Genomic DNA, 9,436 nt, shown 5'->3' on the forward strand with positions numbered 1-9,436 from the left:
GCGGATGACATTTACTGGCCAATGTGTGCCAAGCACAACTGTATTATCACGCACACAGAGGGATGAAGAAACAGAGACCAAGAGAAGTGCTGGAGATGGTTAACAGCAAAGCCACAGTTGGAATCCTTGTCTCTGCTTCCAAAGACAGTGCTACCCTTCCACCCTACAGCCTCCTTTCTATGTCTGCATCTTCCTGGGAATACAGGCAGGCCTGTGTCTTCTTCCTACCATTGTGCCTTAGACCTGACAGGTACTCAAAATGTATCTATTGAATTGAACCAAATTACATTAGGGGCAAGAAAAAAGATGATACTACTTCCCCCAGCTCTTACTAGCAAGGCTTAAAGTGATTTATACTACTCACTATTGGTGAAAGAAAAAAAAAAACTTTTAATTCCTTGTTAATGGGAATATTAATTAACACGCCCACTTTAGAATTATTAAAATTTTAAAAATGCTCATGCCCTGATGTGCAATGCCATTTTTAGAAATACCTTCCAGGGAAATAATTATAATCATGTGCAAAGATATGCGTGCAAATCTATTTCTTGCAGCATCATGTATGGTAGTGAAAATGTATAGGCAATCTAAGTGCCCACTGTTAGCAGAATGGATAAACATATTAGGGGATGTCATATGATGGGGTATTCAGTAGACATTAAAAAAATGGATAAAGATCTATAAGTGCAAAGATGAAGGGTGTTCACAATATATTGCTGAGTTGATAAAAAGGAGTTCCAGCATAGTAAAGAATATGTCCTATTTTTCTCAAAAAGAAAAAAAGCCTCTTCTCTTTTTTCATCTTCCCCCTTCCACGTACAAACACAATTTTCTCTAAATGTCAATTGGGATAGTTTTTCTTCTCAGCCTAGTGGTTATGGTCCAAAGATGAGGACAAATTCTGCTAAGCACCGCCCATTCTTAAGAGAGCCACCAGCTGCTGGCAGTGGCTACCTCTCTGTAAGCCATGCTAGGAGCAGCCAGCAGGTACCTACCAGCATCAGTCACCTGCCTCCTTTTCCCTCCTCCAGGCAGGTTCAGCAGAGCTGCTGAAGATGTTATTAGTCCTCATGAGGTTATAGGAGTTGAAGCATCTTGTTCTTCTCCCCAAGGGGAGGGATATGCAAGGGAAGATGAAGGTTCAAGAGAGCCCCATCTTAGGATGGTTAGTATCTGCAAAATGGGAGGACTGAAGTGATTTCCTTTGGTGGGTGTCAGTCAGGGGAAGGGAGAACAAGAGAGAGGCAGACGGAGGGACTCATGCCCCTGGAAAGGACTGGGAGAGTAGATGAGGTGGTAGCTACAGACAGGATGTATGCTGTACTAGGGGGCAGGGATGCAAACAGGACACATCAGAGAGATGGGGGTGGTCACCACCAGCTGGGAATCAGCTGGCTAAAGTGGCCAGATGCCTCAGGGGCTGCCAATGCCTGGGAATCGACCCACTGTCTACACTGTCTGTTGGAACCATAATCTAGCTTCTGAAGGCTAATAGACACTGAGCTGCATCAGGAGGTTTGGCCAGCCAAGGAGAGGAATGCAACGCTACCCCATAAAGGAAGGACTTCATAGCTTTCCCCATTCTTCCTCCTCTTCCCTCCCAAACTGCGGCAGTTCTGTGACCAGGAAAGGGGAGATGGGGGAGGTATCTTGCAGCAGGTTATATGTTCTACGCAAGTACCTAGGGCCATCGAATAGAGATTGAAAGTAATATTTAAAATAAAGAACAAGCAAGCAAAAACAGGCTACATTTACCCATTTATCGGATGAGACTTTTAATAACTCAAAGTGGCTAAAAATCATGGAAGTGGACCAAGACATCATTAAAGGGTGAGCTGAAGTAAGAGAAGTAAGAACAAGTTAGTCTAGTTAAAGATGGTTACTGGAATTAATAAGACCTTTCATGCCAAAGCCTAATGGGTTAAGAGTTCTCAGTAAACCATTATACACACTGGTATGTGGCCATAGTCTAGGACACAGGTGAGCTAACTTTTCTGCAAAGGGCTTTGTGAGCCATCAGGCTCTGTCACAGCCACTCGACTCCACCACTGTAGTATCAAAGCAGGCACAGATAACATGCACATGAATGAGTGTGGCAGCGTTCCAATAAAATTTTATAAAAACATGAGGTGGGCTGGACTTGCTCTGCAGTGGTGGTGTGCCAGTTCCTTGTCTAGAAGAACTGGTAAGATATCCCCATCAAAGCATTCACCTTTGAGGAGTTGGGATGGCTGCTTTGGAAATGACTGCAATTAACACATGGGTCAATGGGACCCCTCTGAAAGCTCTTCTTGGGGCTGAGAATGGAAATGGATGTCACTCTCTAATGCAAAGAGAACCAGTTTGTTATTCCACTGGTTTGAACAGCACTGAAGGGCAAAGGAGGCAGTGGGGATAAAGAGCTGGAGGCAGGAAGTCTCAGCAGGTGCTGAGCTGAGAGATACCACCCAGAAGAAGAAACCACAGCCTCTCTGGAAGGCAGCAAGACCTTCAGGGGACTCCACACAACTGACAAGTTCAAGTAAGGAGTCACGGTCAGTGTTCCCCTAGTGAGCTAGTCACTCCCCTAATGACTGTGAGTGCCCACGGGGTTCCCTTCCAGGGCAACCCAGGTCATGTCAGCAGATTCAGCCATGGCTAAGGCTTAGCAGTCAGAGTTCCCCACGCAGACCCAGGAAGTATGAACATGAGACCAAACGGATCAGGGATCAAATCCTGGCTTCCTCAGTGCCATCTCTGTCACCTGGGGGGGGGGGGGACTTACTTAGCCTCCTGAGCTCTCTCTTCAGTATCGACAGTAGCAGCTGCAACAACTAACACTGAAACGTTTTCTACATGCCCTTTCATACACACTGTTTATGACCTTCGCAAGCTCCCTTCCAGATAAATATTGCTAATAATACCTTAAAAAGGATATCGTAACATGCCCTTGACAGAATTATTGGGAGGACCAGAGATAATTCATGCAAAATTCCCACTGTGGCAGCTGACACGATCCTGTAGTCAAACAGATGATAGTTATTGTGTTATTACTCTTTTTATCAGTGAGCAGCATTAAGGAACAGGTGTCAGCCAGGTGCTAGACATGGAGCTGGAACACACAGCCATGCACTGCAGTTTCTATGACTCTTCACAAAGCTTCTCTAGGATGGCGTGCCTATTCCCTGGATGGGGGAAGGGGGAAGGGGGAAGGGAGAAGACATTTGTGGGCTGGACCAAAGCCCACCACGGTTTCAGGGAGCCAAGCCTGCTGCCAAGGCCAAGAACAATGGCAACATGTGGTTCAGGTAAGAAGCCTAAGAAGAAGAATCTGGGTGAAGCCCCTGGTCAGCCTGATAAGGACCTCAGATGGAGAAACCCGTACATGCACTGACAAGTGGGGAGGCAGGCCAGAAGACACTGAAAACTCCAACTTGGAAACCGAGCTCTTTTGCCAGTGGAAGGGGTTTCCACTTTCAATCCTAACAAATTGATTTTTAAAAGTATACATGCTTTATCCCATAGCTTCAGTTTACCTAAAGCCTTGTGGCTGATAATTCCATACACTCATGTTTCTCATTGCCTTGTGGGTTCTTCATGTGTCTTTCTTTTGTATCTCCCAACAACTGCTATCTAGTGCTTCAGATTCAAACTCTACAATGGCGAGAATCTGATTGGTTCATTATGTTCACTCACAGTCTTATTAGGCAAAAATGTTCCTCTAGCTACCTCACAGCCCTCGCAGCCTTGAGGCAGATATTCTTTCCTGGTGAACCAGCTGCCCTAAGGGTGGCAATGTCACATGGCAGAGATCACGGTAACCCAGGCAGAAGGGGCCATCTTGGACTGCTCCTTTGGCAGGAAGCTCTGAGTGGCACCAAACTGTGCTGTTGCCTCATGAAAGCCCTGAGAGTCCTCAGGCAGTGGGCCCACAAAAGAGGAGAATCAAGTTGCCAGCTGGTTGGCCTGAACCCAATTTTATGAGTTTCCTAAAAGTGCCATAACAATCTTAGTGTCTTACAACAACAGAAATTAATTTTCTCAAGAGTTTTAGAAGCCAGAAGTCCAAAGTCAAGGAGTCGGCAGGGCCACGTTCCTGCCAAAGGCTCTAAGGGAGAATACTTCCTTGCCTCTTCCAGCTCCTGGTGGCTTCTGGTGTTCCTTAGACTGTAGCTGCATTGCTCCCATCTCTGCCTCCATTTTCTCATGGTCTTCTCTGTGCATTTATTCTCTGTGTGTCTCTTATAAGGACACTTGTCATAGGATTTACAACCCACTGGAATAATCCTGGATGATCTCATCTCAAGATCTTTAACTTGACTACATCTGCATAGACCTTTTTTTTTTTTTTTTTCCAAATAAGGTCATATTCACAGGTTCTGGGAATTAAGTTACTGGCATATCTTTTGGAGGTTCTACATTTAACCCACAAAACCAATGAAGGCAAAGATACACCTATGAAATATTTGACTATGAAATATTAGTCTAATCACTAAACAGCTGGCACATGTGAGGAGCTCAACAAATATTTGTTGAATGGATGAACAAATCAGCACATTTATTTTGCCAATTAGAAAACTGATTTCAGCTGGATCACTGCTCCATGTCTGGGAGACTAGAGACCTAAGCCAGTTCTGGCACAAGCTAACAGAGTGACTTTGGACAAGCTTCTCTGAACCAAGTGAGTTATCCTCACTTATAATGCAGAGACAATAAGGCAAAAGATCATGATGGTTTCAGGAAACTCAGACTGAGGGACAAAAGGTCTGGGCCCAGGTCAATGACATTTCACTTCTCCACTTTTCCTACTAATTCCCCAAATACACAGTAATAACAAATCAGGAAGGGCCATGCCCTTATCCAGTGGAAAAACTTCTGGAGCACTTCTTGACATACTCAGATATACAGCTCACCCATCAGTTGGGCAGTAAAGTCACCTTGGAACCACAAGGAACCTCTCAAGAGTTGCCGAAAAGCTAGGCGAGCAGTGTGAAAGAAAAACCAAATGTGTTTTACAGGTAAAAGGAGGGGTTTTTTTTCTTCACAATACCTTTCTTGGGTTTTCTCTAAATGCCAAACCCAAAACAGCAAAAAGGAAAGAAGGAAGGAAATTATACTCCCGCAGCATCATCTGGACCCCTAGTTGGTCGCCATGACAACACCTGCTGCACTTCTCTGGTTTCCTTTACATCACTGACTATGAGGACCATTTGCCATCTGGGGCATCCCACTGGGGAGGCCTAATCAATCTGTGTCTCTCGATAGTGCCTACTTTTTAAAAATATTGAGAGAGTTCAATAAAAGTCGAGATTTCTTGCTTCTCTTGAAACTTTGTAAATTATGACACTGTGGGGTCTGAATTCCCTCAAGGCTCTAACAGGCTTGAATTTAGTATCGGATGATCCTTCCGCAAAGCACAGTCTCTCCAGTTTGCCATCATTTTCACTTGGCTGCTTCTCTCCTCCACAGTACCTGCCTGGGGACATTTGAATTTGACTCTTCTTTTTGTCAACTGGTGTCAAATCAGCAAGGTTTCACCTAAGTATGCCTCTTCTGCTGCTGTCAGATGACTATTCAAGAACAGACAAGTGGTGTTCAGACCTAACCACGTGCGAACCTTCCAAGGTGACTTCCACTAGCTAAGGTCCTATCTAATCTCCAGTGCAGCTGAGCGTGAACGTCAGCCTGGATTTCCCTCTAGCAGCTCGCTTCTCTGAGTGTCCACAATGCCAGCAGTCCCTGCTCCCTGGCTGCCTGTTCCTCTCGCTCCTGGACAGCTCCACTTTCACACTCCACGTCAGACCATGGGAATCTAAAAATAGTGATCACTGCACTGACATAATGCTTCTGTTGTTCCAAGAGCAGATTCTCTGTCAAAAGAATAGTTTCAAGAGGGAATTAGGTTTCAGTGCAAAAACTACATGGGAACTGACTTTTGAGCTTTTTTTGTTTCTCTCTGCTCTCACTCCCCTGGACACAGAGGCACATCTTAAACTGCAGTTCTGCTTGGAATTACAAAGCATGATTTGACTTAACACGTGCAAAGCCTTCAGGGCCTGACACACAGTAGTTGTTTAAAATATATTGGAGGGAAGACAGAGAGGTAGAAAGTTACCCAGTATAGATGCTTTAGTTTCTCCACCTTGTTTTAGTGATGTTGGCTGAGCACCTACAACAAGTAAAGCATTTTTCTAGGCACAGCTGAGTTTCCTTCATTCCCTTATTCATTTATGCATTCCCTGAGTGCCTGCTTTGCTTTCCTGCAATTCCCATCTGCATGTGTGACCATCAGCTCATAATCTCAGCACTCACTCCAATATTCTTCAAGGGCAACATGCTGCTTCACCATTGGCAGCCATCACAATGTCACTGATATCTAAATCGGACAGAAAATCTACTTCCATTTCACATGGTATAATGTGGAATCTCAGCCATCACCCAGGAAAGAAAATTCTGCAGTAGCTTTTTCTGTAGACTAGAATGATCCACTATCCTCTCAAATTTACCTAAACCCTAGAGAGCTCTCTGTGACAGGTACAACAGCAGGCTGTCCTCCTCCAGACCAAGTCCATGAATGGCACCTTCTAACATCCAGAGAGTAACTCACCCATCAGTAAGTCACTGTGCTGTTTCATTAGACCATGATAAAGACAATATACCTCCCAAAAGCATACCACATGTCATGTAATAAACATTCAATAAACTTTTAAAAAAATTTATTTAATTTTACTTTTTTGGGGGGATGGAGATAATTAGGTTCATTTATTTATTTTTAGAGGCGGTACTGGGGATTGAACCCAGGACCTTGTGCATGCTAAGCACGCGATCTACCACTTGAGCTATATCCTCCCCACTTCAACAAACTTTTGATGAATGAACGAATAAATGAATGCACAGAAGATGAATGGACAAACAGGGCACCAATTTTACAAGTAAAATGGAGACGTGAAAATTACTGGGCTCCTGTCCTAAGCACTAAATCAATCTTCTTTCTATCAACATATCTTACTCTCTCTCAGTGATCTAAAGGCATGGCTCTTTTGTTTCGCTTTTATACAAAAGATTTGGGACAGTGACAAGGTTCAGTGCCTCCCATTCTCTGTGGCAGGGATTTGAGAGAATATCAGCAGGGGTCCTTCACTCTCTGATAACAGAGCCCATGGAGACTCAAAAATATCAAACCTTTCAGACAAAATTTGGAGAAGCAAGAGGGAAATTCAGGGGTGGGGGAGGTGTTGCATCAGGAGAGAAAACCTGGGCACAGTAGAAAAGCATTCTAGTTTTTCAGGTGAGAACCATGCAAAATAAATGAGAGCCCTGCTATTTTCTTTCCTAGACACAAATCTCCAGTCAGATTCTAGGGTCCAATTTTGTTGGCTATAGAATTACAGCCACACTTAATTTTATGTTTTTATGCTTTATATTGGCCCTTTGGAAATTAATATATGTATGCATGTTCATTGGACAAAATTCAACAAAATAGAAATATATATTAAATGCAAGTCCCTTTCTCTCCTCTCCCCTCCACTCCCCACCTTCCAGCTCCCTGAGGAATGGACTCTGAGGTGGGGCTAAGCTTGCACAATGGTGACTAAGGAGTGTTCTTGGTCACCAGAGCCATGGAGGAGTGGCATGGGCAGAGGAAGCAGCTGAACTGGGATGTTGCTTCCAGAAAGGCTGCTGCGGATTCACAGGGGAGCTTGGGAGCTGGGAGGAATGGTCAGAATGGCCCTGAAGGGAGGGAACAGCCTTTATATGGCACCCCTTCCACCATTCACTGGATGTGAGCCATCCCTCAGCCCACGCAGGAGCGGGTGTGAACTTGGAGAAGGCAGCACCCTTCAGCAGAGGGCAGTTCCTGGGGTGGGGCGGGGAGGGTGAGATAATGTTAGAGCAGGCAGAGAGCTAGATATGAGCAGAGAAAGTGGGGCATGGGGCAAGAGGCAGGAAACCATACATCTTGTAAACAATGGGGTCCTTGGGCAGACAAAGAAAAGCAGGAACCTCCAGACCTACAGGAAACCACGCATTCTGGGGTGATAAGAGTCCTGGAGGCAAACAAAGAAAGGTGGGGAAAGGCGGGAATCTCCAGCATCCGAATGTAACTTTTTTGCTCATTAAGCCCGCATTACAATAAAATCAGCCTTGCAGATAAGAAGTACCCATCATGCACCAACACCATGATCAAGGTTAACTAAGGACAAAAATCCCTCCTCCTCCCAGAAAGAGCTGGGGTGAAAATCAGAGAATATGACCCCAAACACCTCCTTCTCCATGAATATTCTGCTCATTCATTTTTACACCCCATGTAACCAGCTTGCCAAAGGAACTCAGCATAGCTACTGAGTCTGCCCGCTCTCCCCTTGAGAGGGTACTATTGCTTAATAAGTCGTCACTTTACTTTCTTGACCTCTGGGTCTCATCTCTGAATTCTTTCTGTGACAAGACAGGATCCTACTCTCTGGTAACACTATGAGCCCCCAGTAGCTAACCCTTTGAATGTGTAGGGAAATGTGTGCCTTGTTTGCTTGCAAGGGAGAATTGGGTGGCACACTACAGAAATACACTGTACTATTATCTTTCCAAAAGCCACACCCTTTCCATGTCTCTGTGAACACATGAAACACACACATACACACACACACACACACACACATGAGGGGCAGTGTTGTGTAACAGTTAAGGACAGGAATTCTAAACCTAACCCTGGAGATTTACGCAGTCTCTCTGGGCCTTGTTTGCCTCCTTGGTTAAAATGGGGGAGGGGGGCAGGTGACAATAGTACCAATCACAGAGCCATGTAATCTTAGAGGATGAAATGGGTTAATTAAGGTAAAGTTCCGACACACAGTAAGGTTCAGTTCCTTGGACAAGCTTCTCTGTTGTTCACACAGAAGTGCTTCATTCTTTGTAACAGCTGAGTTGTATTCTTGAATCCTGAATCCTGGATGCTGAATGATGTGGATTTGCCATGCTTTCTTTAACAGTTCCCCTGCTGGGTATGTAGATTGCTTCTGATTTCTTGCAATTACAAGTCATGTGGCAGTGAACACCCTTGTATGCTTAACCTTATACACTTGGAAGACTGTCTACAAGCAGATTCTTGAAAGTGATGGTTTCTCAAAGGGAAGGCACACCTCAATTCTGACAGGTACTCTTAACTGCCCCTGAAAAGACTGCATCATTCTAACTCGGACCTCAGCATCATGAGATAGAGAGTGACTTCTCCCCCCATCACATACCAACACTGGATATTAAAAAAGTTATACTTTAGTTAGTCGAACAGGTGAAAAAAGGTATTTCCTTGTTTTAATTTGTATTTCAATTGATCCTTGAGAAACAAAGCCTTTTGCTTATGTTTCTTAGCCATTCATGTGTCCACATTTGTGATTTGCCTAAATGTCCTTTTTCTCTGGGTTATTTTCATTGATGTATTTTTGAATTTATATGTTGTAAA

General features: G+C 44.4%; 1 long non-coding RNA gene across 1 annotated transcript; it reads left to right on the plus strand.

Annotated features, from left to right (window-relative positions):
• Positions 1 to 452: 452 nt before the first annotated feature.
• Positions 453 to 9,036, plus strand: LOC116669194. The gene is made up of 3 exons (XR_004326548.1): positions 453 to 591; positions 873 to 874; positions 9,026 to 9,036. It is a non-coding gene; the product is annotated as an uncharacterized LOC116669194 (long non-coding RNA).
• The last annotated feature ends 400 nt before the right edge of the window (positions 9,037 to 9,436 follow it).

The sequence above is a fragment of the Camelus ferus genome, chromosome 16 (genome assembly GCF_009834535.1).
Source record: "Camelus ferus isolate YT-003-E chromosome 16, BCGSAC_Cfer_1.0, whole genome shotgun sequence".
NCBI classification, from domain to species: domain Eukaryota; kingdom Metazoa; phylum Chordata; class Mammalia; order Artiodactyla; family Camelidae; genus Camelus; species Camelus ferus.